The 26,625-nt window shown below is 42.5% G+C and overlaps 1 long non-coding RNA gene across 2 annotated transcripts in view; it reads right to left on the bottom strand.

The window, feature by feature from the left end:
• Positions 1-26,625, bottom strand: part of LOC102166310 — a 381,125-nt gene that overhangs the window by 215,884 nt on the left and 138,616 nt on the right. For both annotated transcript variants that reach the window (XR_002336117.1, XR_002336116.1), the window contains one exon: positions 652-723. This is a non-coding gene — a long non-coding RNA (uncharacterized LOC102166310). The remainder of the gene's footprint in view (positions 1-651; positions 724-26,625) is intronic.

The raw sequence follows: 26,625 nt of genomic DNA, 5'->3' as shown, positions 1-26,625 counted from the left end.
AATTCCCAGCCCTCTCCTGATGGCTTTCTGTGAACCTAAACAGGGTTAACGGCTTCCTCCTGAAAACTCAACTCACGAGGTCTCGGTGACGTCTTTTTCCAATAGTGCCTTTGTTCCCTAGCTGCTGCTGTTTCGTCTGCTTCCAGGGCTCCTCCTTCTCTGCCTGCTGCTCAGTTGCCCAAAGGCAGGTTTCCATTCCCCTTCTCCTTCCCTGTGGTCAGAACACGCTCTGGGGCACCTGCGACCCCCAGTCTCCATCACTATGACTATTCTGACTCCCCGGGGACTCAGGTCTTCTGAGGTCTGAAGCTCCTATCATTTGGAGCACCCTCTTTAAGAAAAGGAATACAGACGTCTGAACACAAAATTAGTTTAAAAAATGAATACAGACTTAGGACAAAAAAAAAAATCTGCTTTTTTAAAAGGATGACAAATACCACAGTATCATAGAAACCAAAAGAGTAACACATTTTCATTAATTAACTGTCTGACACAGTTCTATGCTTTGCTCCCCTTTCATTGATTATTTTGTACTATTGTGGAGAGATGAGAAAGATAAATCAGTCTTTCATCTGGTGTGGTTAGTCGGACGTGGTTTCTTACTACTGATATTTTGAATGCAAAAAAAAAAGTGAGCACAGATGAACTTACCATGTGTAACCTTCTTATAGGTTTGTGTCCAATGAACATAGGAATTCAGATAAAGTTCATTTCTTAAATTCCCTTCAAAATAAAAAAATATGGTGCATTTATAATTATGTGCTTCATCATCAAATATTGTGAAAGAAAATGAACTTCTGTTTCGATCAAGCATTAGTAGAAGCCGTTGATTCAGTTTATTTCCATATCCCCTATTGCTGCTGTATGTCAGAGCCCCAGAATTTCCTCTGCCTTTGCAACAGCCACTGAACAGGCACCCTCTTTGCCAGTCTTGCCTCACCATGACTCCCTTGTGTATTTCTGAGAGCTTTTTGATCAGAAAATCATATAATCACCCTCTTACCTAAACTGTTAATGGACACTCATTATGCTCAAGATAGTTTCCAAACTTCTTAGTCTGGCAATCAAAACCCATTCATAACATCATTCCTGCTTCTTATTTGAACCTCACCTCTCATGGAATATCCACCCCTCATCTCGACACCATCCTACATTCCAATGAGACCAAAATATTAGAATTGGCTATGCCATGGTCAAATATGTATACCCACTGCTCTTTCTGCCAGAAGTATCACCACATAAAAACTTGTTTAAACCCCTCTGGTCTTTTAAACTCCTCTCCAAAATGCCTTTTCTGTCCACTGACACCACTCTTTATCCCTCTAACCTAAATCACGACTCACCAGATGAACCTATTCTGTATCTTTACCAGGGTATGAATCATGCATTATAATTGATATTCATATTTTTAAAAATCCATTAATTTGGTAGGCAAGGCTCTGATACTTGGAGGGAACTGTGATATTGATATCTTGTGAAATGTTCCGTGAGCATTGATAATAATCCAAAATTCCCAGAAAGCCAGAAGCTATATAATTTTCATAAACTCAAGACTTTCTAATCTCAGATCATCAAAATATCTGCTCAAATACCTTTATGTTTTTTAAGCCCCTTAGGTGACTGCAGGTCATCTTGTTCAATAAGATGAGGACTGGTTAAAGTGGGGAATCATAAAAATAAATACATAAATAAATAAGGAAGCATTACCTAAAATATTTTTTCTGTGAGTATGAATCAGTGATTTGGGTTTCAGTTTGTCATCCTTATCTTTTGACTTTAGACCCATCATAAGAATTCTTCACATTACAGTTCCAGTTTCCTTAAAGTGAAGGAGAACTTAAAGAAATAGGCTGAATGGAGTTCCTGTCATGGCTCAGTGGTTAACGAATCTGACTAGGAACCATGAGGTTTCGGGTTCGACTCCTGGCCTTGCTCAGTGGGTTAAGGATCCGGCGTTGCCATGAGCTGTGGTGTAGGTAGCAGATGTGGCTCAGACCTGGCATTGCTGTGGCTGTGGTGTAGGCTGGCAGCTACAGCTCTGATTAGACCCCTAGCCTGGGAACCTCCATACGCCATGGTAGCAGCCCTAGAAAAGGCAAAAAGACAAAAAAAAAAGAGAGAGAGACAGAAAAGAAAAGAAATAGGCTGAGTGCAGGAATTCTTCCAGATTTGTATTTTCCAAGGGTGGGAGCCCAGTCTAGGCATGGGGTCCGCACTTAGAATATTTATGGTAATTCCCTATGGTTTCTTAACGGGTAGGAAAGCTCAATAGGCACTGCTTTCCCATGGCTCTCAGATGCCTTACAGGTGCATTCTGGATTCCGGGCCATAGGTTAAGAGAGAGGAGCCTCCTTGTGATGGGGCGTTTCACCCCAGTTAACTCCTCTTAGCTCCAATGGCAACCTAAGAAGATGTTATTACATCTGTATGAGCTCCGTATGACCCATAAAGCATACGATGGCCACAGTGAACAGAGGGGCCTTACAAGGAGCACAGGTGTTTCAAAACCGGGCATTTCCAAGCAGAGGCCTGGTCACAGTCAAGCTTGCCAACCTCTGGCTTCGGCTTCACCCAGATGTAACTGCAGGGCGATTATTTAGCAATTCATCTTTGTTTTTCGTAGCCTTTAGCATAGTTCATTGACTCCACTCTCTCTTCCTGCACTGATTTTATTTGCTTGTGTATTATTGAATCAAATTGCATATGAACAATAAGTAAAACTTCATAAAGAGAAAAGAAAAAAAAAACACGCTCTCTTAATAAACATACAACTCTTAGGTATTAAGAGATGAGCATTAGAGACAAAGACTCAACACTGCAGATATCAGACCATATGTTAAAAAAGAGAAAGTAGAGTAACTCAGAGAGGCCTCTGATTAGAGTTCTGGTGTGAGAACACCCAGACTTGTTTTTAAGATAAGCAATATAGGCAAATCCACGGTGATCCCACATCATGTGGTAGTAAAACCCCAAAAGAACTGAGAGCTAAATAGGAAAGATGGAGGTGGCTCATGGACTGTCAAAGCTTAAATTTCTAAGAGTGTAAAATTCATTCAAATGCAAATGTAAAATAAACACATATTGACAAAATCATTTTCCTTCTTAAGAAGGGAACCAGCAGGGTAGTACATGTTTCCAAAGAGAATGAGAGACTGAACTATTCCTCCTCAGTTGAAGATGCTAAAATACAATTGCAAGGTGATATAGGAAACTAATTAATGTCCTGGCGAGCACTGCGGCCATGTTCTTTCTCTTTCTTTCTTTCTTTTTTTTTTTTTTTTTTTTTTTGCTATTTCTTTGGGCCGCTCCCGCGGCATATGGAGGTTCCCAGGCTAGGGGTCTAATCGGAGCTATAGCTGCTGGCCTACGCCAGAGCCACAGCAACGCGGGATCCGAGCCGCATCTGCCACCTACACCACAGCTCACGGCAACGCCGGATCGTTAACCCACTGAGCAAGGGCAGGGACCGAACCCACAACCTCATGGTTCCTAGTCGGATTCGTTAACCACTGCGCCACGACGGGAACTCCTCTTTCTCTTTCTTACCAGACACAAATCCCTTGCTTTCCAATGGACAAAGTTCATTTGCAACTCGTCAGTCTGTAAGCTATCATCTACTTTCATGGAAGCTAAACCCTGATCAACAGTAAGGAGTTACGTCAAACAATGATTCACTCCTCCACAGCAGGGCTGGGGGTTGGCAAACATTCTCTATCGAGTGCCTGATAGGAAATATTTTAGTATTTGTGTGCTAAAAAAAAAAAAAAACCAAAAAACAACAACAACAACAAAAAAAACCTTTATCACATATTAGTCTCAGTTTATTTCCACTTTAAAAAAAAAATTATTTTTGGCCACCCCCATGGCATGTGAAAGTTCCTAGGTCAGGGATTGAACCTGTGCCACAGAAGCGACTTGAGCCACAGCAGTGACAATACCAGATCCTTAAGCCACTACACCACCAGGGAACTCCCTTTTTTTTTTCTTTTTAAAAATGTAAAGTCCACACTTATCTTAAGGGCTGAACACACAGGCCTTGGGCTGGATCTCATCCATGAGCCATAATTTGCCAAACCTTTGCCCTAGACAATAAAATAATCCTTGTATGAACCTGTCACACAATGCTTCAGTGTGACACTGAGAAAACTTGCCATCTTCCCCTGCTTCTTCCAAGATTAGGGTAATCTGCTAACCATGAAATGAGGCAGGAGAGACAGTAAGAGGTAATTAGCGCAAAGCTCTAAAGCCAGATGAATGGCTGGGACTGGAGTTTGACTTCAATGCCCTGCCCTCCTTTCATCTCTCTTAATCATGTATCTGCATACAACACACACACACACACACACACACACACACACAACACACACACACACACACACACACACAATGACAGTTTTGATGAACTATTTTTTTTTTTTTTACTTTTTAGGGCTACACCCATGGCACATGGAAGTTCCCAGGCTAGGGGTCAAATCAGAGCTGCACCTGCCAGTCTACACCACAGCCACAGCAACACAGGATCTGAGCCATGTCTGTGACCTACACCACAGCTCACAGCAGCACTAGATCCCTGACCCAGTGAGGGGGGCCAGGGATTGAACCTACATCGTCATAGATGCTAGTGGGATTCATTTCCACTGTGCCACAATGGGAACTCCCTGAGGAACTATTTTTTAAAAGACCTTATTTTATTTATGTTATAATATGATACATAAGATGTTTACCAAGAAATTCCGTTGGCATTTTTTTCCATACTGCAAAATTGGGTAGCTGTCATCATAGGCTATGCTATCTGCAAAAAAGTCAATGCCAGTTGAGGGGGTCAAAAGCTAAAAGAGATGAGAGAAGAACCTAGAGGAAAGGCTAAAAGGAAATGAAACCCTGACTAGAAGAGAAATAAAATGTTTTATCCCTTCAAGAGAGTTTTCAGGGTCCAGTAGGAAAAACAGAAGCCATTCTGGGTAAGATAAAAAGAAGAAGGAGTTTTCCTGTGGTTCAGTGGGTTAAGAATCGACTGCAGCAATTTGGGTTCTGCAGAGGTGCAGGTTCGATCCCTGGCCCCGGGGCAGTGGGTTAAAAGAACTGCAGCATTGCTGCAGCTGCTGTGTACGTAGCAGCTGTGGCTTGGATTCAGTCTTAGACCCAGGAATTTCCATATGCTGCAAGGACAGCCATCAAAAAAAAAGAGGAAATTTAATACACAGCACTAGTTATAAAAGAGATGGGTGAGGGAGTTCCCTAGTGGTCTAGTGGTTAGGGGTCAGCACTTCCACCACTGTGGCCTGGATTCAGTCATTGGTCTGGGAACTGAGATTGCACATCAAGAATGCCACGTCCAAAAAAAAAAAAAAAAAAAAAAAACAAAGGGAAAAAGTGATGGGTGAGCAGAAAAGCTAGGCAGAGGCCAGTGGTGAAACACTGAGACTGACATTAGCAGGACGCACTATTGCTTTAGGGCTAGAGGCACACAAGAGGAGGGGGTATAAACAGACCCTGAAAGTGGGAAATGTCTGTTGGGGCTGGAAGGCCATGTGAGCAGCCTGGCACGAGTTGGAACCACAGAAAGAAAGTCATGTTTGGATGGATGGAAAACACAGTCCCTGATGGGAGACACCATCTAACACCCAAGACAGACAGGGAAACACTCTGGAGTCTTCCTTCCCCTCCACCCGCCAAGCCCTGCCTGTGACTCCCTTGGGCCAGCCCTCTAAGGGTGTAAAAAACAAACAAAAAAAAAGGGAAGAAGAAAGCAAGGTAATCATGGAAACAGAAGCAGGGAAGAAATAAGCACCAAAGAAGAACTAAGAGAAAAGAAAGTACAGTGCGCATGAAAGCATGCTGATTCTTGCGAGTCAGCTGTCATTTCTGCACAACGGAAGTTGCCAGCCCCTAATAAACTACCCGAGTTGGTCTATGAAATATAGGGTGTTGAAAAAGGAAAAAAAAAACCATAAAATATACATAACTCACTCATCTCAAACACATTTATTACTATTAAATTATAATTATCAGACAATATTTTTAAAAATCTGCTAAATTTGCATAATGAAAAAGAACATTATTATATCTCCCTGAATTTGCATTTTCAGGCAATTCTAAACCCTAAGTATAATAACAAAATTATTATGCTGAATTACCTTTATTAAATCTATAGTATGAAATAAAGACGTATTTAAATCAAAGTAAAGTGCTAATGAAAATTTTTTTATGAAATGCATCTATTATGAAACTGTATTTGAATTATTTAAAACTGTTGTTTAAATTAGGCTTCTTAAATATTTTAAGAGAATGCTACCAAACTTATAAACAATTATAATGTTCCATGAATTTAAGAAATTATTTAGTAGTAATTAAACTATACAAGTTTTAAAATATAACCATATTTGAATGTGAACAGAGAGAGTTTTATTAAGCATGAGTGCCTCAGAATCATGCCTTAGGAGAAGTATAATTTCTTGGGGACATGCAATGTGAGAAAATAAACGAGGAACCGTAAAGGTAGAAAGGACCTGGGAATTTTTAACAACTGTTTTTACTTAAGTTTACTCTTCTCTCAAGATTAAAATGCTAAGCTTAGACGAGTAGCAACTTTTCAACAAAGCACGCAATGTACTGGCTGTGAAGAGCTATGCTATACATTATGCAAACTGAGTTTTACCCTCCCTCTAACACCGAATATACGCACATACAGAAACCAAATGAAACATTTCTTCTTCGTACTATTCTAAACTTAACACACAACGCAGCCATCAGTAAAGTGTTATTCAATATATACGTGTTTGTTAAAACCAAAGTTTTAATTTAAAAAAACCCAAAGCTTTAATTAATTAATTCCATATCACAATGCTTAAGATAATATATCTTATCTCACCATCCTCACTCACTGGAAGAATACGGGATGTTATCCTATTTTTAAGCTAACAATTAGCCAACTACAATCCCATAGATGCTAGGAGAGGACACGAGACTCCTAAATCTGAAACAAAAGATGTTATTACTCCAAGCAAAAGCACTAGCCAAAGTATCAGGACACTGGAGTCCCACGGCCACAAAGTAAGGTGCAGAGGCAGGGTAACAGCTGCATATTCAACGGTTTGTGTTACATACTCAAGGGTCTGCATTACAAGACTTACAAGACAGAAAGCCTGAACTCAAGGAACCCGAATCTTTATAATGGGCAGTAAACACACTTAGCCTTTGCTCTGGAGAGAGAGACACTATTTTCCAAGGCAGTTTACAAAAGCCATCAGTGCCTCTGCTTGCAAGATGGGCAGAAATATGAGATGCCCGTGGAGAACGGTCTCCCAACGACTACCCAAAGACTGGAAAAGAACAAGTCTTATTACAGGGAACACTGGGAGAATGCTCAGACACCTCTGCCCTGTGGACTGTGAGTGCAGATCTGCATGTGAACTTGCGGAAGCCCTTCCCTGAGAGCAGGAGGCATTTATCCGCAGTCATCCTTCATTAGAAGAGACACTTGCCATGAAAACGAGTCAAAGTATATTACATCGAATGAGATGGGATTTTTCTCTTTGGAAGCACTTCAACAAGCTGCCTACACACGGATAAGAGAAATGCCCTCGAAAAAAGGGCCTATGTTTTCCAAAGTCGGTAATACTTGGAGTTAAACAGATTGCATTTAAAGTAAGTGTCACAAGTGAGATGACTCAACTGAAACTTTGCTGCTCCCAGCTCTGCTGTTTGCTGTCTTCTAAAAAGAAGTCATCATTTCAGATCTTAAATGTACCATAAAATAGTTTCAGTTGTGTCATACCCCTTGTGGCTCCATATTTCAGTTATGCAATATTGCAGTGGGACAATGCTGCTCACTTGAAAGTCAGCTTCATTTACTGTGTTGCCGGAGTTCTGAAAGCACTCTGAGTAGACATCAAAGCAATCATTCCATTTCTGTGTGTCACATCAAAGCAATCGTCACACATTTCTGAGTGTCTGTTGGAAGTAATACTAAATTCTCGTGCTATACAAATTTTAAAAATAATTAAACATACTTTCCACTAGATGTGGCACCAAACACCTCCTTATGAATCCACTAATTCCTCAAGCACACAGATATAATTTATGCACCCATTAGGCAAATTATATAATAAGAACCATAATCAAAACAATGCATTAAAATCACTGATTTTTCTTTTCTTTTTTCTTTTTTGGCCTCATTTAAAAAATTTTTGCGGTTCCCGTCGTGGCGCAGTGGTTAACAAATCCAACTAGGAACCATGAGGTTGCGGGTTCAATCCCCGGCCTTGCTCAGTGGGTTAAGGATCCAGCGTTGCCATGAACTGTGGTGTAGGTTGAAGACACGGCTCGGATCCCATGTTGCTGTGGCTGTGGTGTAGGCCGGCAGCCACAGCTCTGATTATCTGATTAGACCCCTAGCCTGGGAACCTCCATATGCCCCAGAGTGGCCCTAGAAAAAAAGGCAAAAAGACAAAAAAAAAAAAAAAAAAAAAATTTGTGTTATCTCTACTCCAACCCTAACAAAAATCTGCACAAAATAGGGAGATATCTTATCTTGATACAGTATTGTACAATATAAATGTTTAAGAAGGTGCACCAGACTACTTGAAATAAGAATAGTTTACTTGGCTTATTATTTTGTTATTAATTCCTTCCAGCATTGTTTTTACTCTCATCTACAATCCAAATCGACACGTTAAGGTAAAAAAGCAATTACGGCTGCAATTCATCCATCCCTTCATCCGTCCACTCATTTATCCAGTCATCTATATAATCCTTTCAACCCTTAATGAATCCAGCAAATAATCGCTTCATAATTGTGGCTGATTAAAAAAAGTGAGTGGGAAAAAAAAAAAAAAAGCAAGTGAGCAGGGGCTTCTCTCAGTGGGTTAAATAATATGCTACTTTCACTGATCCCATAACAGGGAAATCATTACAGGAATACAGTGATAGAAGGGCCTGTATTGTGAGTCAGCTGGGATGGAGCAGAGTTTCAGTGAAAAAGAGTTGGGGGGGGGCGGTGAGATTGCCTGTGTCTCTATCTATTTGGAACAGGAAGAGTCTCAGAAGAAATCTAAAGGATAAGTTAGGCTTAAATCTATCTTTAAAACCTACCAGATAGGGCGATAGCACATGAAAGGGTGTTGGGGAAAAAAGAGAGAGCACTGAGGTTTAGGAAACCTGAATGCCCAGCCAGCTCTAAGCCTGCATGAAAGATTTGCAGTCTTGTCCGGGTTCTATTCACATTCACTGGTCCCCTCGTTTCTGTAGCTGAATCTGAGCGTGCAGACACACGGCAGCCCTGGAAATTCTACCCTCCTCTCCCCAACCGACACCTAAAAAGCCAAGATTGTAGGTGTCCACCAAGAGAGGAGTAGAACTTCTCCTTCTGGCTTTGCCTTGTTGCCTGCCGATGTGCCACGAGTTAGAGGCATTAATATTCACACATTCCAGAAATGCTTACTGAACAACTGTTGTGAGGCATGCAATGCACCAACCAGTTTCTCGGGATATGACAATGAACAGGGCGGAGAGAGCACCTGCCTCTTTGAAAAGTACAGCTTAGCAATGGAGAGAAAACTAGACAAGCCTAATAATATGGCCTATTAAAGAAAAGTTCATAGAGGGCACCCCAGAGTCTTTGACAGGGAGCAGAGCTCAAAGGATGAGATCATGGGAGCAGAGTCAGGAGAAACCCAGCATGGGGTTTAAGCAACAAAGTAACACAATTAAAGTTTTCTTTTAGAGAGATGTTTCAAGTGTTGAAATGCCTTGGAAATGAACCACTTTTCCACCTGGAGATGTTAAATGTTTATGTATAATCTCCAGAGTGGAGGCATGTTCACCCCCATAGTCTATATTTTCTATCTTCCTTTCCACATACAAGTTACAAGCATCTTTAGGGCGAGAAACTTTTTCACTAAGCGGTAGAAACGCATTTTAAATACTCTTGCCATGTCTAATCCAAACCCAGACAATACAACAGAAGCTGGCAGTGCTGGTTTGCTTTCTGCAAATGAGAAATAAGCTGGTCATAAACCCTAAAAGTGGTCAGAAATATGGTTGACGTAATTATAAACACCTTGATTTTCTTTTTCTTTTTGCCTTTTCTGGGTCTGCTCCTGCGGCATATGGGGGTTCCCAGGCTAGGGGTCTAATTAGAGCTGTAGCCACCAGCCTACGCCAGAGCCACAGCAACGCGGGATCCGAGCCTCGTCTGCAACCTACACCACAGCTCACAGCAATGTCGGATCCTTAACCTGCTGAGTGAGGCCAGGGATCGAACCTGCAACCTCATGGTTCCTAGTCGGATTTGTTAACCATTGAGCCATGACTGGAACTCCATAAACACCTTGATTTTTCAAGCCTCTCATGTTCCATAGACCATGGAATTAAAAAATTATGTCAAAGTTTGACTCTGTAACCAGGTTCTTAAAAATATCAATTAGCCTCCCACTACTTATTTCTCTGGTCTACACCCTCGGAGGATGGATTCACGGATGGGAAGAACGACTCACGCTTTTCTCAGTCAACTCTTACAGGATCCTCTTCAGATAATCGTCAGAAGGGACCCCCAGTTGGGACACCCATTGGTATTTTACAATGACAGCAACTTCTGCCTGGTGATGCCACATCAAACTTCATACCATTAGAGGGGAAAATTCACCTCTAAACTTCCACCCAGGTAAAAGTCGAAAAATGGGAAGAAATGAAAGAGAACCTGGTGGAAAAATGAAGGCTTTCTGCTAATTAGGCGTCTCCACAATACCCCGGAAGGTGGGTAGCCAATTAAGCTTAATTGCTGAGCACCAGGCCTTGGGGTCCGGTCCCTGCAGAACTCACAGCTGTGGCTACAGGGACTTCTTTGCCCAGAGCAGGGTTTCAACCCCACACTAATCTCAGTGATGCTTTACCCTAAAGCACTCAAGCTAAGAGAGGGCAGATCCACCTTTAGAAGGCTACCCTATTGTTTAGGATTGATTTTCAATTAGGTTTTTTTGAATTTTACCCTATTCCCTAGACGTTGCTCTTTACCTAGGCTATGACGAACAAGAGATGTGCTGGAGAAAAACACACCTGTGGGAAAAGGGGACTGCAAATTATTATAAAACTCAAAAATGCACAAGTAAATAAAATCCAGAACTTGCTCCAGATATATTTTTTAAATTTCACACCTTGCCCCTAATTTAGAAAATATTCCCCAAAATTTTCAGTTGTAGAAATCTCAAATAACCTAAAGATCAGTTTATGTTATATCCCCACCTTCGTAAAGGTAGGGTTTTCTTACTATTCCTTCTCTAAAGCTTATTTTTTAGGGTCCCAATAGCAAAGACTTTTCGGGCTATCTCCATCTAACGTTGACAGGAGTGAAGTTGCAAACCTGCGCCTGACTCCCTCTCTTTTCAGATTTATTTTTATAAGTGAGTTGCTATGCCTCCTTGTCACCATGACAGCTTTCTGCAGCGCTGAAAACACTCCCTTTCCCTCTGACACTCTTGTCCCATTCGGATTCCACAATTTGCATTGAAAATGAACGTATCCTGAATGATATTCTTATTCCAGGCCTTCTGCAAATGGGTTCGTATCCAGGTTGCTGCTGGAGTGTGAATAATTTCCATTCTGCATTCATTAGTCATAGAAACAGGCAAAGATGATTTATAGGAAATGATGGGATCTGGAGGCTAACTTTTTTTCTCTCTGATGGTATTATTGATTTGTTGATTTCTTTTCTTTTTTCTTTAGTTCTAGGGACACAAAGCATAGGCAAGAAATTTCCTAAAACATAATTAAACAATTATATTATTTTCTTCAAGGGAAAAAAAAAAAAAACTATATGTGAACTGGGACAGGAAGAGTATATGCATGTGAGATAAGTATAGAAAAAAGACAGGCAGTGATGCCCCAACAGGTAGGAAGAATGAAAAAAGGAGGCCGGAAAAGAACAAGGCGATGATGTCAGTACTATCGCAACGGTGGCTCGAAAGAATGTCATGGATTTTGCTCTGCGTTCCTTTGACACCTGTGTCCTCACGATCTGGTTACACGTTGCATTCATGCACACTGTGTCCTGGCAGTTTTCTCTATGAGGATCAACAGGTCCCAAGGTTCCTGATTCTCCAAAATTGTGTGAATGTGTCAAAAGAGAAAGGTAACCGGAAAAGGAAGTGACATCATGGAAACTATTTTAAATCCTATCTTCTTAAGCTGTAGTTTAATTAATTAAACAACATTACAAGTAAATTCATGGGACAATTAGGAAAAGAACTTTAAAAACAGACTTATATATATACATTTCTACTAAGCAATGACTCCTGCGAGAAAGCTTCGAGAATCCTGAGCATATTTAGAGGAGAAGAAAGCTGTATATTTTTCAGAACTTCAATCAAGGGTTGCTAGTGTTGTCACAGCCAAGAGTCACACTGGAATATGGTGTATTAACAGGTCTGCAGGCTATAAGTCTGAAATCAAGATGTGGCAGTTTTCTGAGGGGCAAGAGGTAACACCTGTTCTGTGTCTGCTGCCAGCTTATAGACGCCGTCTTCATGTTCGCATGGCATTCTTCCTATAGACATGCCTGTGTCCAAATACCCCCCTTTTTCAACTCCACTCTCTATTCCATTATGACCTTATCTTAATTAATTATATCTGCAACAATCCTATTTCCAAATAAGGACCCATTCTGAGGTACTGCGGTTTATGACTTCAACCTATAAAATTTGGGCAGCACACAGTTCTACCCATAACAGTTACGAAATTCTTTTAAAGGGAAAAATATTTTGGCAGATAGCCAACATTAATTATTTTATTTGAATGTTACCTGAATGAGTAACAAAAGAAACATATTTTTATAATTCACATAATGCTAAGCAGACAAAGACAAAATTTAAAATTATACACATATAAATTTAAATTAACAATACTGGGAGTTCCTGTTGTGGCACAGTGGAAACAAATCCACCTAGTATGCATGAGAATGTGTGTTCGACTCCTGGCCTCGCTCAGTGGGTTAAGGATCCAGCGTTGCCCTGGGCTGTGGTGTAGGTTGCAGATGTAGCTTGGATCCTGAGTTGCTGTGGCTGTGGCATAAGCTGAAAGCTACACCTCCGCTTTGACCTTCAACCCCTAGCCTCGGAAGTTCCATATGTCACTGATGCGGCTCTAAAAAGCAAAAACAAACAAACAAAAAAACACAAACTTATCATAACAGAAATGTCATAATGTCACTTGGCTGGAGCTGAATTACATGTCGAATGTGAATGTGCTTTTAGTAGCAACAGTATTCATTCTTTGGATTTCAGTATGGGCCATGGATGATTCCATTTTTCCATCACCTTTCTCTATTTGAACTTCTAAAAGCCACTATGGTCTCAGCAGTTCACTTAGGAATTGGGTATAATTGAGTTAAGAAACAAGATCATCTCTTGCCCTGAACCTCTCTTGAGAGAATTAATGTAACAGTGGATTCCTCTGCTTAAATAACTCATGTATACATTCCTTTACCGTCAACTACTTCTCCCCCCTTCTCTCCATCTATCCCCAAACTCTTCTGCCTGTGGGAAGGACATTAGGCTCAGCCACTGGTCCAGCAGGTATCCCCTCAGTCCACTCCCCTTCAGACAGGGGGAGGCCACCTGGGTGCAGAACCAGTGGTTCTCTAGACCAGTAGGCAGTCCAGCTGCATTCACTGCTGGGCCCAGTTTTGCTAGATGGGCAAAGGCACAACCCACCCTTCCAGGCCCTCAGGAATTTGGATGCAAAGGTTTAAAGATCTAGTTACAGTTTCTAGCTTAGGAATCATCTCTTTCCAGCAGTTGTATTTGCAGCCTTGTGACCACTGCATCAGGTAATAAAAAGAAAGTTGAGGTGATTTGCAGAAGAAGGAAAGGAAAGGAAGGGATAGTCATACCTCCTCCACCCTTCTTCTCTGGACCCACCAGAAAAACAGGGGAATCTCTCCAGTGGGGACCCGCCTCCAGCCCCTCTCATGTACTCAATACACATGTGAAGATGCAACGCAGTCCCTCATCTTAATCTCTTCCCATTTTTGGCAACCAGAGTTTCAGCTACCAGTTCCAATTCTCTATCACATATTTTTAGGGCCACACCTGGTGGCATATGGAAGTTCCCGGGCTAGGAGTCAAATCAGAGCCACTGCTGCCAGCCTACACCACTGCCACTGCAACATGGGATCCAAGACTTATCTGCAACCTACACTGCCGCTTAGAGCAATGCTGGATCCTTAACCCCCTGAGTGAGGCCAGGGATCAAATCTATATCCTCATGGATACTATTCAGGTTCGTTTCCACTGAGCCACAACAGGAACCTCTCTATCATACTATTATTCCAAGAAGAATATCTGTCTATTGGTGGACACTGTGGGTTATAAAGCATCTTCCTTGTTCTAAAGAAATGATGATTGACTGTCCGAACTGTGCAATTTCTTCATTCTGGTTCTTTTCCAGCATTATGAGCCCTGGTTTTGCTTGCTTCCACACTGACTGCCCTCTTGGTGGCCAAGGTCTTGGAGCTACTTGCTGTTGACCCCTTTGTGGGTGGCTCTGACGCTAGTGGTCAAAGCTCAAACTGATGAAATTCTGAGGTCGGTCCATCATCAAGGACCAACTCAGCACTTTCTTTTACTCTCATTGTAGCTCTTGTGGATTAAAATAGCCAAGAGATCATATACTGAGCTTTTTTATTATTGGTTTGCGTTTCCTTAAGTATCCAGTGAGCCAAGTCCCTGGAGTTCGGTCCAACTCTAAATTCCGTTAGTGACTTTTAGTAACTAAAGGCACAGCTACTTTCCTACCATGAGTGACCACGTGGCCACCCAGGAACCAGGGTTCCTCATCCCCCACCCTTTCATCCTTTCTCTTCCCAAACCACACGCTTCCACAAGCCAGGGCTGTTCTAGCAAATCCTACTCCTATGACTCCAGTTAAAAGAGAAATACTTGATCCTATACTCACACAGCCACACTTCACTTCTAACACCAAGTGTGGGGGTGTTTTCTCACACCAACCAATTCTCCAACTCTCCAGATACCAATTGGGTGTCCTATCATTCAATTCTGACACTAGGTAGCTGGATTTAGGGCAGACCTGCAAGTTAGGGGCTCAGTTCCACAGGAGCCCCCCTGCTTCAAAACCAATCCCAGGTTGTAGAGTTCCCAGTTATCCACACTTCTATCTCATTTGGCTGACAAAGCAGGAGTTCCCATGACTTTTTCCTCAGGCTCAGATAACTTGCTAAAATGACCCACGGAATTCAGGAAAACACTCACATTTACCTGCTTATTATGAAAGATGTGACAAAGGATGCAAATGAATAAGCAGATGAAGAGATGCTTAGGGCTCGGTCCGGAAGGATCTCCAACGCAGGAGCTTCTGTCTCTGCGAAGTTGGGGTGCGCCAGCCTCCTGTCGCATTGATGTGTTCGCCAGTCCCAAAGTTCTCCAAACCCCATGGATTTATATGGTGGCTTCATCACAAAGGCATGCTTATCCACTCAATCTCCAGCCTTTCTCCCCTCCTCGGAGGATCAGGAGTGGAGATGAAAGTTCCAAACTTCTAATCATGGCTTGGTCTTTGAGTGACTAGCATCCCCCCAATTCAGGAGATATCTAGAGATCGCTATCCACCCGCTGTGTCATTAGCTTATAAAAAGCTGTTCTCATTGACTCAGAGTTTCCAAGGATCTTAAAGATCTTGATGTCAGAAACCAGAGTTAAAACCCAAATATTGGGGTGGGGGGTGGGAGAGATGCTCTTAATACCTGTATGGCTTAGAGAGACATGAGGCTTTGTACCTGGGGCTGGGAGCAGAGACCAAATATGTGATTCTTGTTATGTCATAGAACTCTCTTAGTCCGAGAGCCTACCATATCAGCCTGGGTCCAATCGAGGCAGAGAAACTACTCAATTAAGACTGAGAATGTTTAATATAAGGAATTATTAACTATTGCAAGGGATGAGAGTAACAAAAGATTGGCTAGTAAGTAAAGAGAACTTAAAGAACCCAAAATTATCAGGTAAAACAAACAACCTCTATCTCTACAGTTAAGACAGAGCACTCAAGGAAGAGACACTGCAGGGCTGAGATCCAGAACCTGCAGCTGTGCCTCGTTTTATGGCAAAATGCGCTTGCTAGGAATACCTCCTTTAGGATACCAGGTAAAGCCACTCACTGGGAGACGTCTCAGCAGATTCTCCCTCCTACAAAACCTCTCAAGATGGCACCAAGGGGAAGCTGTTGGCTGCCATGCACTGCAGGAGCCAGCAGCTCCTGCACTCCCTCCATTGGAAAGAGAAATTATTTAAAGAGACGATGTCCATTTTCACTGACTAGACAAAATGTGTGAATTTATAGCTAAGAGGCGATGCATCAAGAAGCTACACTACCATCACTGAGTGTACCAGTCACTTCTACGTCCGGGTCATTCTATTCTTTTCTTATTTGGCAATAAGAACAAAGTACTACTGCTGTGCAACTCCTCATCCTCCCTGTATACTCTTGAAAATGATTTGAAAGTGATTTTCATAATGTATTAATGGTAAAACCTGAGCTGATCTAGCAGGGGAATGTTTATAGTCTTTACCTCTCACTTGCTTGGATAGACACATCCATCAGTGTGTTGGTTTCAGGGTTCTGCCCCCCCCAACCTCGAAGTTATATACATGTAGTGTGCACACACCATATACCTTTCTCAGATCTAGAATTATAAAAGACTTCCATTCCCAAGGGTTTTGGATAAGGGGTTGTAGACCATACTACTTGGAACCAATTTGATCTTTTTTTTTTTTTTTTTGTCTTTTTGTCTTTTTAGGGCTGCACCCGGGGCATTGGAAGTTCCCAGGCTAGGGTCCAACTGGAGCTGTAGCCGACAGCCTACGGCACAGCCACATCAACATCAGATCTGAGCTGTGTCTGCAACCTACACCACAGCTCATGTCAACGCCAGATCCTTAACCCACTGAACGAGGTCAGGGATCAAACCCGCAACCTTATGGTTCCTAGTCATTAACCACTGCACCACGACGGGAACTCCCCAATTTGATCTTAAATACAAAAACAGATATGAGGAGGTTACATTTAGCAAAATGGCAGAACGGGAAACCAGCCCTCATTTCCCAACAGACACATCAATTTAACAACAAACAATATGCCATCCAAGAAGTCTTTCTGAGAATTCCAGAAACCAGTTAGGAAGTTTCAGTGCCCTATACAAGGTCAAGGCCAAGGCCAATCCCATAGAAATGGGCAGGAAAAGCCATTTCATTTCAGCTACATTGGTGCCTCCCCTAAGCTGGCACTGCTCACCACCAGGAGCAAAAAGCCCACCTCCCCGTGGGAGGGGAGAAGAGCAGATTGTTTACCCAAAGCTCCAGCTCTTCAGTCTGCCTGAGGGACTGGTTTCTGTCTTGCCTGGTTGGATAGCTGATGGGGAACCAGCATACTTTGGATGCCTGAGGCTGCTGAGAAAAAAAAAAAAAAAAAAAAAAAAAAAAAGAACTCAAAGGCTTATGTCAACATCAGGAAATTGCAGCACTATAGACAGAAGGCTATAGCTGTCATGATCAGGAGAAAGCGCTTAGCTCAAGACTTCAGCCTTTTTGGGGGGTGGGTTGGGGGGTGGGCAGCCTGCCCTAAGGACTGGTTTCTGCCTTGCCTAACTCAGGATACTGATAAAACCGGCACACTGGGTATCTGGGGTCTGTGGAGGAGAGACCTAAACCTGCAGTACCACAGAGAAACACCAGAGGGGGTAAGATAACACAACCTCCTAAAAAAGAAACCACTAAATTTTTTTTTGTTAGGGCCACACTTGAGACATATGGAAGTTCTCAGCTAGAGGTCAATTGAATCGGAGCTGCATCCAAGCCTACGTGACAGCCACAGCAACACCGGACCCAAGCCGCATCTGCTACCCTCGCTGCAGGCTGAGATAATGCTGGATCCTTAACTCACGGAGCGAGGCCAGGGATCAAACCTGCATCCTCAAGAATGCTATGTCTAGTTTTAAGCCGCTGAGCCACAGTGGGAACTCCCTGTTTGTTTTTCAAACTTCCAGCCGGGAAATGGTATACTCAAGCCCAGAGAAGACCCCTGCTGATAAAAGGTTTGGAAGGCCCCCAGAGTCTCTACCCAAACTGACTGGTAAGGGTCTTCTCCTGTATGAGAGCATCTGTGTAATGACTGTGAGAAGTGCCTGCTTTTGTCAAATGCAAAAATCATGACAAACAAACAAATGAAAAAAAACCCAAGTCATATGAAGAAACAGGGAAACGGGAATTATGGCCTAATCAAAGGAACAAACTAAATCTCCAGAAACAACACTAAAGAAATGGAAATCTGGATATCGCTTGTGGTGAAGTGGGTTAAGGATCTGACATTGTCACTACAGCAGCTTGGGTCACTGCTGTGGCATGAGTTCAATCCCTGGCCTGGGAACTTCTACATGCCTTGGGCGCAGCCAAAAGAAAAAAGAAAAAAGTAAAGAAAAAGAGGAGTTCCCATTGTGGCTCAGCAGGATATGAACCCAACGAGTATCCAAGAGGACACCAGTTTGACCCCTGGCCTCACTCAGAGGGTTAAAGATCTGGAATTGCCGAAAGCTGTGGCATAGGTTGCAGATGTAGCCAACAGCTCCAAATCGACCCCTAACCTGGGAACTTCCATATTCCACAGGTGCAGCTCTAAAAAGGAAAGAAAGAAAGAAAGAAAGAAAGAAAGAAAGAAAGAAAGAAAGAAAGAAAGAAAGAAAGAAAGAAAGAAAGAAAAGAAAGAAAGAAAGAAAGAAAGAAAAGAAAAGAAAGGAAAGAGAGAGAAAGAAAGATGAATTAACTGAGAATTAAAAGTAATCATCTTAAGGAAACGAGTACTATACGACAGCATAGATAGATAATCAAATGAAATCAGGAAAACTATGAATGTACAAAATAAGAAGACAGACACTATAAAAAAAAGAACTACACAGACATTCTGGAGCTTAGAAGTACAGTAACTGAATTGAAAAATGCACTAAAAAGAATCAACAGCAGAGTTAATCGAGCAGAAGAATCCGTGAACTTGAAGGCAAGTCAACCACCTGTATGAAGCTTGAGGAGATGGAAGAATCTAAAACAGTCAATTGCTCAGAGATAGGAAGTAGAATGGTGGCTGCCAGGAGCTGGAAGGAGGAGGAAATATTTTATATCATATTTTTTATAATAATGGTAATTATAATGATAATCAAACAGACAGGAGCCCTCAAATGGCTCACCTGTACTCAGTTACAACGTGGTTATCAGGTGATTCTGAATATGCTTCCACTGTTTTTAAGGTAAATGAAATTTAAAAAAACCAGATTTTCCTTATAAGGATCCAGAGTCCCCCCTAGGATATTTCTAGAATGTGGGGAGTTGGATGGGAGGCGTGTGGAGGAGGTAGAGGGGCCCTTCCATCCCCAGTTTTGAGGAAAGCAGGGTAGACAATTAACTCAGACCTCATATATGACAGAGCAAAGCTTCAGACACTGCTTAATTGTCCTTTCAAATGCCAGACTGCTGGGACGAAGCAAAATACAGGCTGCCGACACCCACAGTCAACCCTATCCCTGACTGTAACCTTGGCTTCAGTGAATTCTTGTTTTCGATAAACAATAGGAAACTTTAAATGAATCTTGTTGTAAGTGGGAGCTGTGATGAATAAAGTGGTTTCTAATCACAAGACATCGGACTGGTCTTAGATTAAATCTCCACCATGATCTAACATTTCTAAACATTAAGCAATCTGGTCATAGCTTCTGAGTTGTTTCTTTGGTTGCCATTCATTATTTTGAACTATACTAAGTGTCAGTACACGTGCTTCGTAAGTTCCATCGTCTGGATCTTTACACTCTCAACGTTCTTTTTAATTGAAATTAAAAGTGTGAAGCCATCGGTTTTCTTTTTTTAAAAAACAAACAAACGTTGTCTCATAAGGTTGTTGTAAGTTTGAGCACCACCATGTCCCCCCCACACAGCGCAGAGCAGACATGATTCACTTCCTTCACGTAGCTCTTATCAAGTCCATGCTTCCATCCTTTACTGTAACTGCCGTGACAGAATATGTTACCAGGTGTCACCTCTTGGGCTGAGGCGACCTGAAGGATCCATTCAACCCAATGCAGAAATCATTCAAATGAGGCCAGACATTCATCAAATATTAGACATGCAACAGGGCACCTCATAACAGTCATGCAATCATTTAATTAAAACAACCGTATGAAATAAAATAGTGGCCACAGATTTAGCAATAATTAAGCATTAAGGGACATACTGAATAGCCAACGAAAAGATGAGCTTCCTTATTGCACATTTGGCAGGTAAATGAAGACAATAACATCCCCAGCTACTGCTCGAATATAAGCATTATTAGCACTTTGATATTTGCAAAGATGGCTCAGATAATGGCCATAAACCCCTGGGAGTACACGCTGTCAAGCATTCCTGTACCCGACCCTACGCACTTGGAAAAATGTTCTCTCGGAAAATGTAACTGGCTCAGAGCGTGGCCGTCTGAAACGAAAGTACAGGTGCGCTATTTGAAAATTAAAATACAGGTCCATGCACTGTTATAGATGGATATTGTTAATCCTTTCATGAGAAAGTTTAAAATAATGGGCACCTCAAATAATTTTAAGCTTCAGTGAATGATGGGAAAAATGGCAAAGCTGGCCGGTCAACGAGCGGCAGGCGACCTTTGAACAGCATGGGTCTGACCTGCCCTGGTCCACAGAGAGGTGGATTTTTTAAAATAAATATATAAAATAAGCACATAGTCGGCCTACTATATAACCAGGTTTGGCATCCATGAGGCAAAATTTCCATCCGTGGTTTGTTGAATCCACAGATACGAAATCCTTGGATATGCAGGGTCAGCCACAGGAACTTAGCATCTGAGAATCTTGGGTATATGGAAGCTCCTGGAACCAATCCCTCTCAGATACTGAGGGACAAGGCATGAGGTCTGCTTAGGCCCAGGCTTCCCTCAGAGATGGAAAGAAATACTTCTAAACTTTTACACTATCTTATGATTCAAGCTGCTGCTTATACACACAGGAACTTCCACAGGTGATTATGTTCATGCTATTATTTTTAACCTAAAAGAACATCCATCTTTAAAAAAATTCTAATAATATTATGCAAGCATTCATCAAGTGGCAACTACGGTGCTTAAAATCATAACTTTGGGAGGGAATTTTTTTTTTTTTTTTAATGGCTGCATCTGTGGCATATGGAAGTTCCCAGGCTAGGGGTTGAGCTAGAGCTGCAGCAGAAGCCTGTGTCACAGCCATGGCAACACCAGATCCTTAACCCACTGAGCAAGGCCAGGGACTGAACCCATATCCTCACAGAGACAATGTCGGGTCCTTAACCTTCTGAGTCACAATGGAAACTCTGGATTTTTTAATATCAAAAAAAAAAAAAGACACTAGGAAGGCATGCAAAGAACCAGCACGATTCCCTGTACTGTTAGTCTATTGTTTAAGAGCCTCCTCGAGCTACCTGGGTATGATCTGAAATAATCCCTGTCTCCCCTCCCCACGACCCAGAGGGCAGTGAGAGAAGAAAGAGGCAGATCACTCCAGACTGGTAGGTTTATTTTTTTTTGTTTTTTATTTTATTTGTCTTCTTGCCATTTCTTGGGCCGCTCCCACAGCATACGGAGGTTCCCAGGCTAGGGACTGAATCAGAGCTGTAGCTTCCAAGCCTACACCAGAGCCACAACAACACCAGATCCGAGCCGCGTCTGAAACCTACACCACAGCTCACAGCAACGCCGGATCCTTAACCCACTGAGCAAGGCCAGGGATCGAACCCGCAACCTCATGGTTCCTAGTCGGATTCGTTAACCACTGAGCCACGACAGGAACTTCAAATGGTAGGTTTAATAAAGGAACTTGAAGGAGGCTTGTCTTGAGCAGCTGCAAGACGAATGGATCCCTCCATCCACCTGCCAGAATCTTAAAAGTTTATGAAGAGACCTTAAAAGCGGTCAGTGACGTATTCATCCCGGAGACCTTCCGCAGCACATTCCGACTTCAAGGCTGTGTGCCTGGAGCAGCTTCTGGGCGCTGGGAAGCAAGCAGCATGCAATACCCCAGGACGGGAGTTGAGGGTGGGGAACCTCCAATGGCTGGAGGCCAGCTTGTGGGTCAGCTGGAGGCCATGTGTTTTCCATGGCCTCCTCCAACAGCCCTGTGACATGTCAGAAGTAATGCTGAGAATGTAAAGGTACCATGAAGCCAGGCACACCCTTAAACTAGCTCAAAGCATAACACCCCAGGCAAGAAAACAGAGCAAATGCAAGAGGAAGCTCTCCTTGGAAAGTGCCCCTGCCTTTAGTCCTAGGAGAAATTAAAAGCTATTTGGGATCTATCAACCCCAACCCCATAATTTATGCCCTCCCCCCGCCACACACACATTTCCCCTTTGGTTGAACATAAACTTGGTTTGGAAATCTTTGAGCCTGTTTCTGTTTTGTTACGGGGACCTACTGTAGAGCACAGGGAAATTTACTCAGTACTGTTTGCTAGCTTGCCTGGGAAAAGAATCTGAAAAGGCATGGATATATGTATACATATAACTGATTACTTCGCTGTACGCCTGAGATTAACACAACTTTGTGAGTCAACTGTATTTCAATAAAATTAAAAAACAAACAAACAAACAAAAAAAACCTATCTGGTGACCTAGTAGGCGCTAACTCTCCCCTCAGCTTGACTAAATTTTAGACTCCAGGCCCCTGACATCCTAGTTCTTAGAGCATTTTCTTGAGAAAACTTGTGATAGTAAATCCATTCTCTGCCTCTGTGAGAAGTTAAGTCCTTAATCCACTGAGCCAGGATGGGAACTCCAATATGTTCTTAATTTATTCCTTGTCAGCTAGAATCTCCTGCTGCCTGCCTTCTACACTGACTCTGAGTGGGGAAACTTAAACTGGGTTTCTGGACAAATAAAGGTAAATTGAGCCAGAGGAAGGCGAATGAGGTGGAGAAACAAAATACAGAGGAGGAAGAAAAGAGAAGCAGCAGGAGAAGGAGAAGGAAGAAAAGGAGTGGTGGTTGGCATTCAACTCTCAGTTGGGAGGAAGAAGTCCTCAGAATATCCTGAAGAAATCTGAGACGCCTCAATCTAAACAGCAAGAGATTATTTTTTTTGCTTTGCTTTAAAAAATTTTTAACCATGGAGTTCCCGTTGTGGCTCAGTGGTTAACGAATCCGACTAGGAACCATGAGGTTGCGGGTTCGGTCCCTGCCCTTGCTCACTGGGTTAAGGACTCAGCGTTGCCGTGAGCTGTGGTGTGGGTTGCAGACTCGGCTTGGATCTGGTGTTGTTGTGGCTCTGGTGTAGGCCAGTGGCTACAGCTCTGATTCGACCCCTAGCCTGGGAACCTCCATATGCCACGGGAGCAGCCCAAGTAATGGCAAAAAGACAAAAAAAAAATAAATTAATTAATCCATGCAACATTATATGTTACAGCATACCATAGAGTGATTTGCAAATTTTAAAGGTTATCCTCCATTTATGGTTATTATAAAATATTGGCTCTATTCCTCGTTTTGTACAGTACACCCTTGTAGCTTATTTATTTTATATACAACCGTCTGTGTCTCTTCCTTCCCTTTTATATTACCCCCCCTCCCCTCTTCCCACTGGTAACCACTAGGTTGTTCTCTACATTTGCAAGTCTGCTTTTTTGTTTTCTTCACCAGTTTGCTGTATTTTTTAGATTCCATAATGAGCGATGTCATAAAATATTTGTTCTTTCTCTGTTTGGCTTATTTCACTTATCATAACACCCTCCATGTCCACCTATGTTATTGCAAATGGCCACGTTTTGTTCTTTTTTATGGCTGAGCAATATTCCATTGCATATATGCACCACATCTTTTTTATCCATTCCCCTGTCCATTGGCACTTTGGCTCCTCCCATTTCTTGGCAACTGTAAATAATGCTATTATGCATATCTCTTTTTGAATCTGTTTTATTTTTCTGAAAATATACTCAGAGTGGAATGAAGTCATACAATAGTTCTATCCTTATAAACAGTGAAAAAGATTAAGGCCAGCACAGAGGAGGAAGACTTTCCCACACTTAGATATAGCCAGTCTAAACGGCAAATTTATTCACCCAACAAATATTTCCTGAGTGCCTGGTATGTTACAGGCACACCACAGAGTGACTCACAAATTTTAAAGGTTATACGTACAGCACCAGAGTAGACAGAGGAGGTAGAGAGACAGGCAGAGGAGAGAAGATCAACCAAGCTGTGTCTCAGGCAGCTTATACTCTTGTGGGGGAAGAAAACAAACAAACAATAATACAAATAAGAAAACAGGAGATAATAACACTTGCCAGAGGAAAACGAAAGTAGGATGATTTGATAAAGCCATTTTTATAATTTTATTATTCGACTGGATGCTCAGGAAAGGCTAACAAAGGTGGAGATGTTTAACCCAAGAACCCAAAAAGAGGCCACCCATTTGAAGGTCAAGAGGGCAGCTAATCTAAAAACCCTGAAGCAAAGGACCTGGCTGTAGGAGGGACACAGAGGTGGGCTAACACACCAGGGAGGCGGTAGGGGGCAGAATAAGATGGGGTGGGAGGGGACCCCGGGAGGGCTTTGAAGAAGGTAGGAGCCACGAGTCAAGGGATCTTTACTGAGGAGCTGGTCTGGACAGCCAGCCCCTGGGGTGTTGGGTTCTAGGGAGACCCGGCTATGTAATGATAACAACAGCCATTAATTGGTCAAGTAATCTTTGTGCCATAGAATCCAAACCTGCAAGTACCCAATAATCTACACTTCATTCCATTTTACAGCTTGAAAACTAAACCTTAAGGAAGGGAGGGGACTCAATAAGGCCCCTGCAGCATCACTGGTAGAATTTGCAGTAGTTTCCGAATCTCCTGGGTTTGACTCCTTGGTGAAAGTATGTGGAGGTGTGAGCTGGGCTGAGGGGACACTTCCTGCTTCCTTACCTCTTTTTGTGTCTTCTCGCCACTGGGCCCTGGGCTCCCTCCTGCCCTCCCTGACTCAGGTCGGTCTTTGGCCGGAAAAAATGTTCACCGTTGTGAATTATTAGAGAAATGCAAATCAAAACTACAATGAGCTACCACTTGCCACTGTCATGAGATGGCCATCATCATCAAGTCAACAAATTATCACAAACTCTGGAGAGGGTGTGGAGACAAGGGAGCCTTCCTTCACTTTGGGGGGGGGGAGCGGAAATTTGGTACAACCACTATGGGAAACAGGATGGAGATTGCTCAGAAAACTAACTATAGAACCACCATATGATCTAGCAATCCCACTCCTGGGCATATATCCCAACAAAACTTTCATTCAAAAAGACACATGCACCCCAATGTTCACTGCAGCACTATTCACATATATCCAAGGCATGGAAACAACCTAAATATCCATCAACGGATGAAGGGTAGAGGTGAAACTCAAGGGGAGGCGTCTGCTCCACCAAAAAATTGTTAGAGCAGATTCTGTGCCAGAAAAGTCATCTTCCAAGGGGCCCCCTTTACGAATTTATCCTTTGAAAGGTGCTCCCTAATCATTAATTCACACCTATCAAAAGGAGTAGCAGCTTGGAATACAAGTGCATTTTTAGTGTAATCTAAATGTAGATCATTTAAGATTTCTTGCAGAGACCGGCTCAGCAGGTTGGGGCTGAAGAACAGGTGCTGTGAAACTTAAGGAACAAAGTTAACATAAAACAAGACACAGAGACATTTATCTTAAGCAAAGGTGGGAACCGGGGGACTCAAGGTCTCAGGGACCAAGAGCCCCGCCTCAAGAAACCACATTGCTTTTATTGTGCTCTTGAGGATGGTGTCAAGTGAGGAGGGGCTATAGGTGCAGGATATAGTGGGTTTTTTTATTATTTTATAAGTTCTTTTATTATTTTAAAAGTCACTTAGCTGGTAGATGGTTAAGCTTTTACTGGGACCTTTAGGCATTTAACAATCATTAGCATTGAGGAAGCTTGGCCTTAGCTATCTAGGCAGAGCATCTAGAGAATCCTCACTGTGCTTCTGCAAACTGCATGCCTATCTGTGGCAACCTGGTGTGCCTAGGTTTGCACCTTGGTTCTCCTGGCTAATGCATATTCTGCTAAGGACCGCTCATAAACCACCTGGGGCCTTGAGGTTCCTCTTTCTCTTATTCTTAAGAGCGTGCTGATCTGCACAGGTCCGGTGTGCCTAGGCCAAAGCATTACGTCCTCATTCAGCTGACCCTATGAATAACTTAGGCCTTTAGGTCTTTGTTCTTAAGCTTAAGCCATTTACCAGCACTGCACCTGTTTTCTAAGCAGGAAGATGGGGTAAAGCAAAGCAGGACAAGATGGGGATTTCAGCAAAGAGGCTAAGAAAATAGTGTAGAAACATGTCTCGTGACAATTTCTAATACACATATGGTTAAAAAAAAATTAACCAGGATAGGAGTTCCCGTCATGGCACAGTGGTTAACAAATCCAACTAGGAACCATGAGGTTGCGGGTTCGATCCCTGGCCTTGCTCAGTGGTTTAGGGATCTGGCATTGCCGTGAGCTGTGGGGTAGGTCGAGGACGCGGCTCAGATCCTGAGTTGCTGTGGCTGTGGTGTAGGCC

The sequence above is a fragment of the Sus scrofa genome, chromosome 10 (assembly GCF_000003025.6).
Source record: "Sus scrofa isolate TJ Tabasco breed Duroc chromosome 10, Sscrofa11.1, whole genome shotgun sequence".
Classification (NCBI taxonomy): domain Eukaryota; kingdom Metazoa; phylum Chordata; class Mammalia; order Artiodactyla; family Suidae; genus Sus; species Sus scrofa.
Note: the sequence above shows the minus strand (reverse complement) of the source record. Positions and strands in the feature narration are given on the sequence as shown.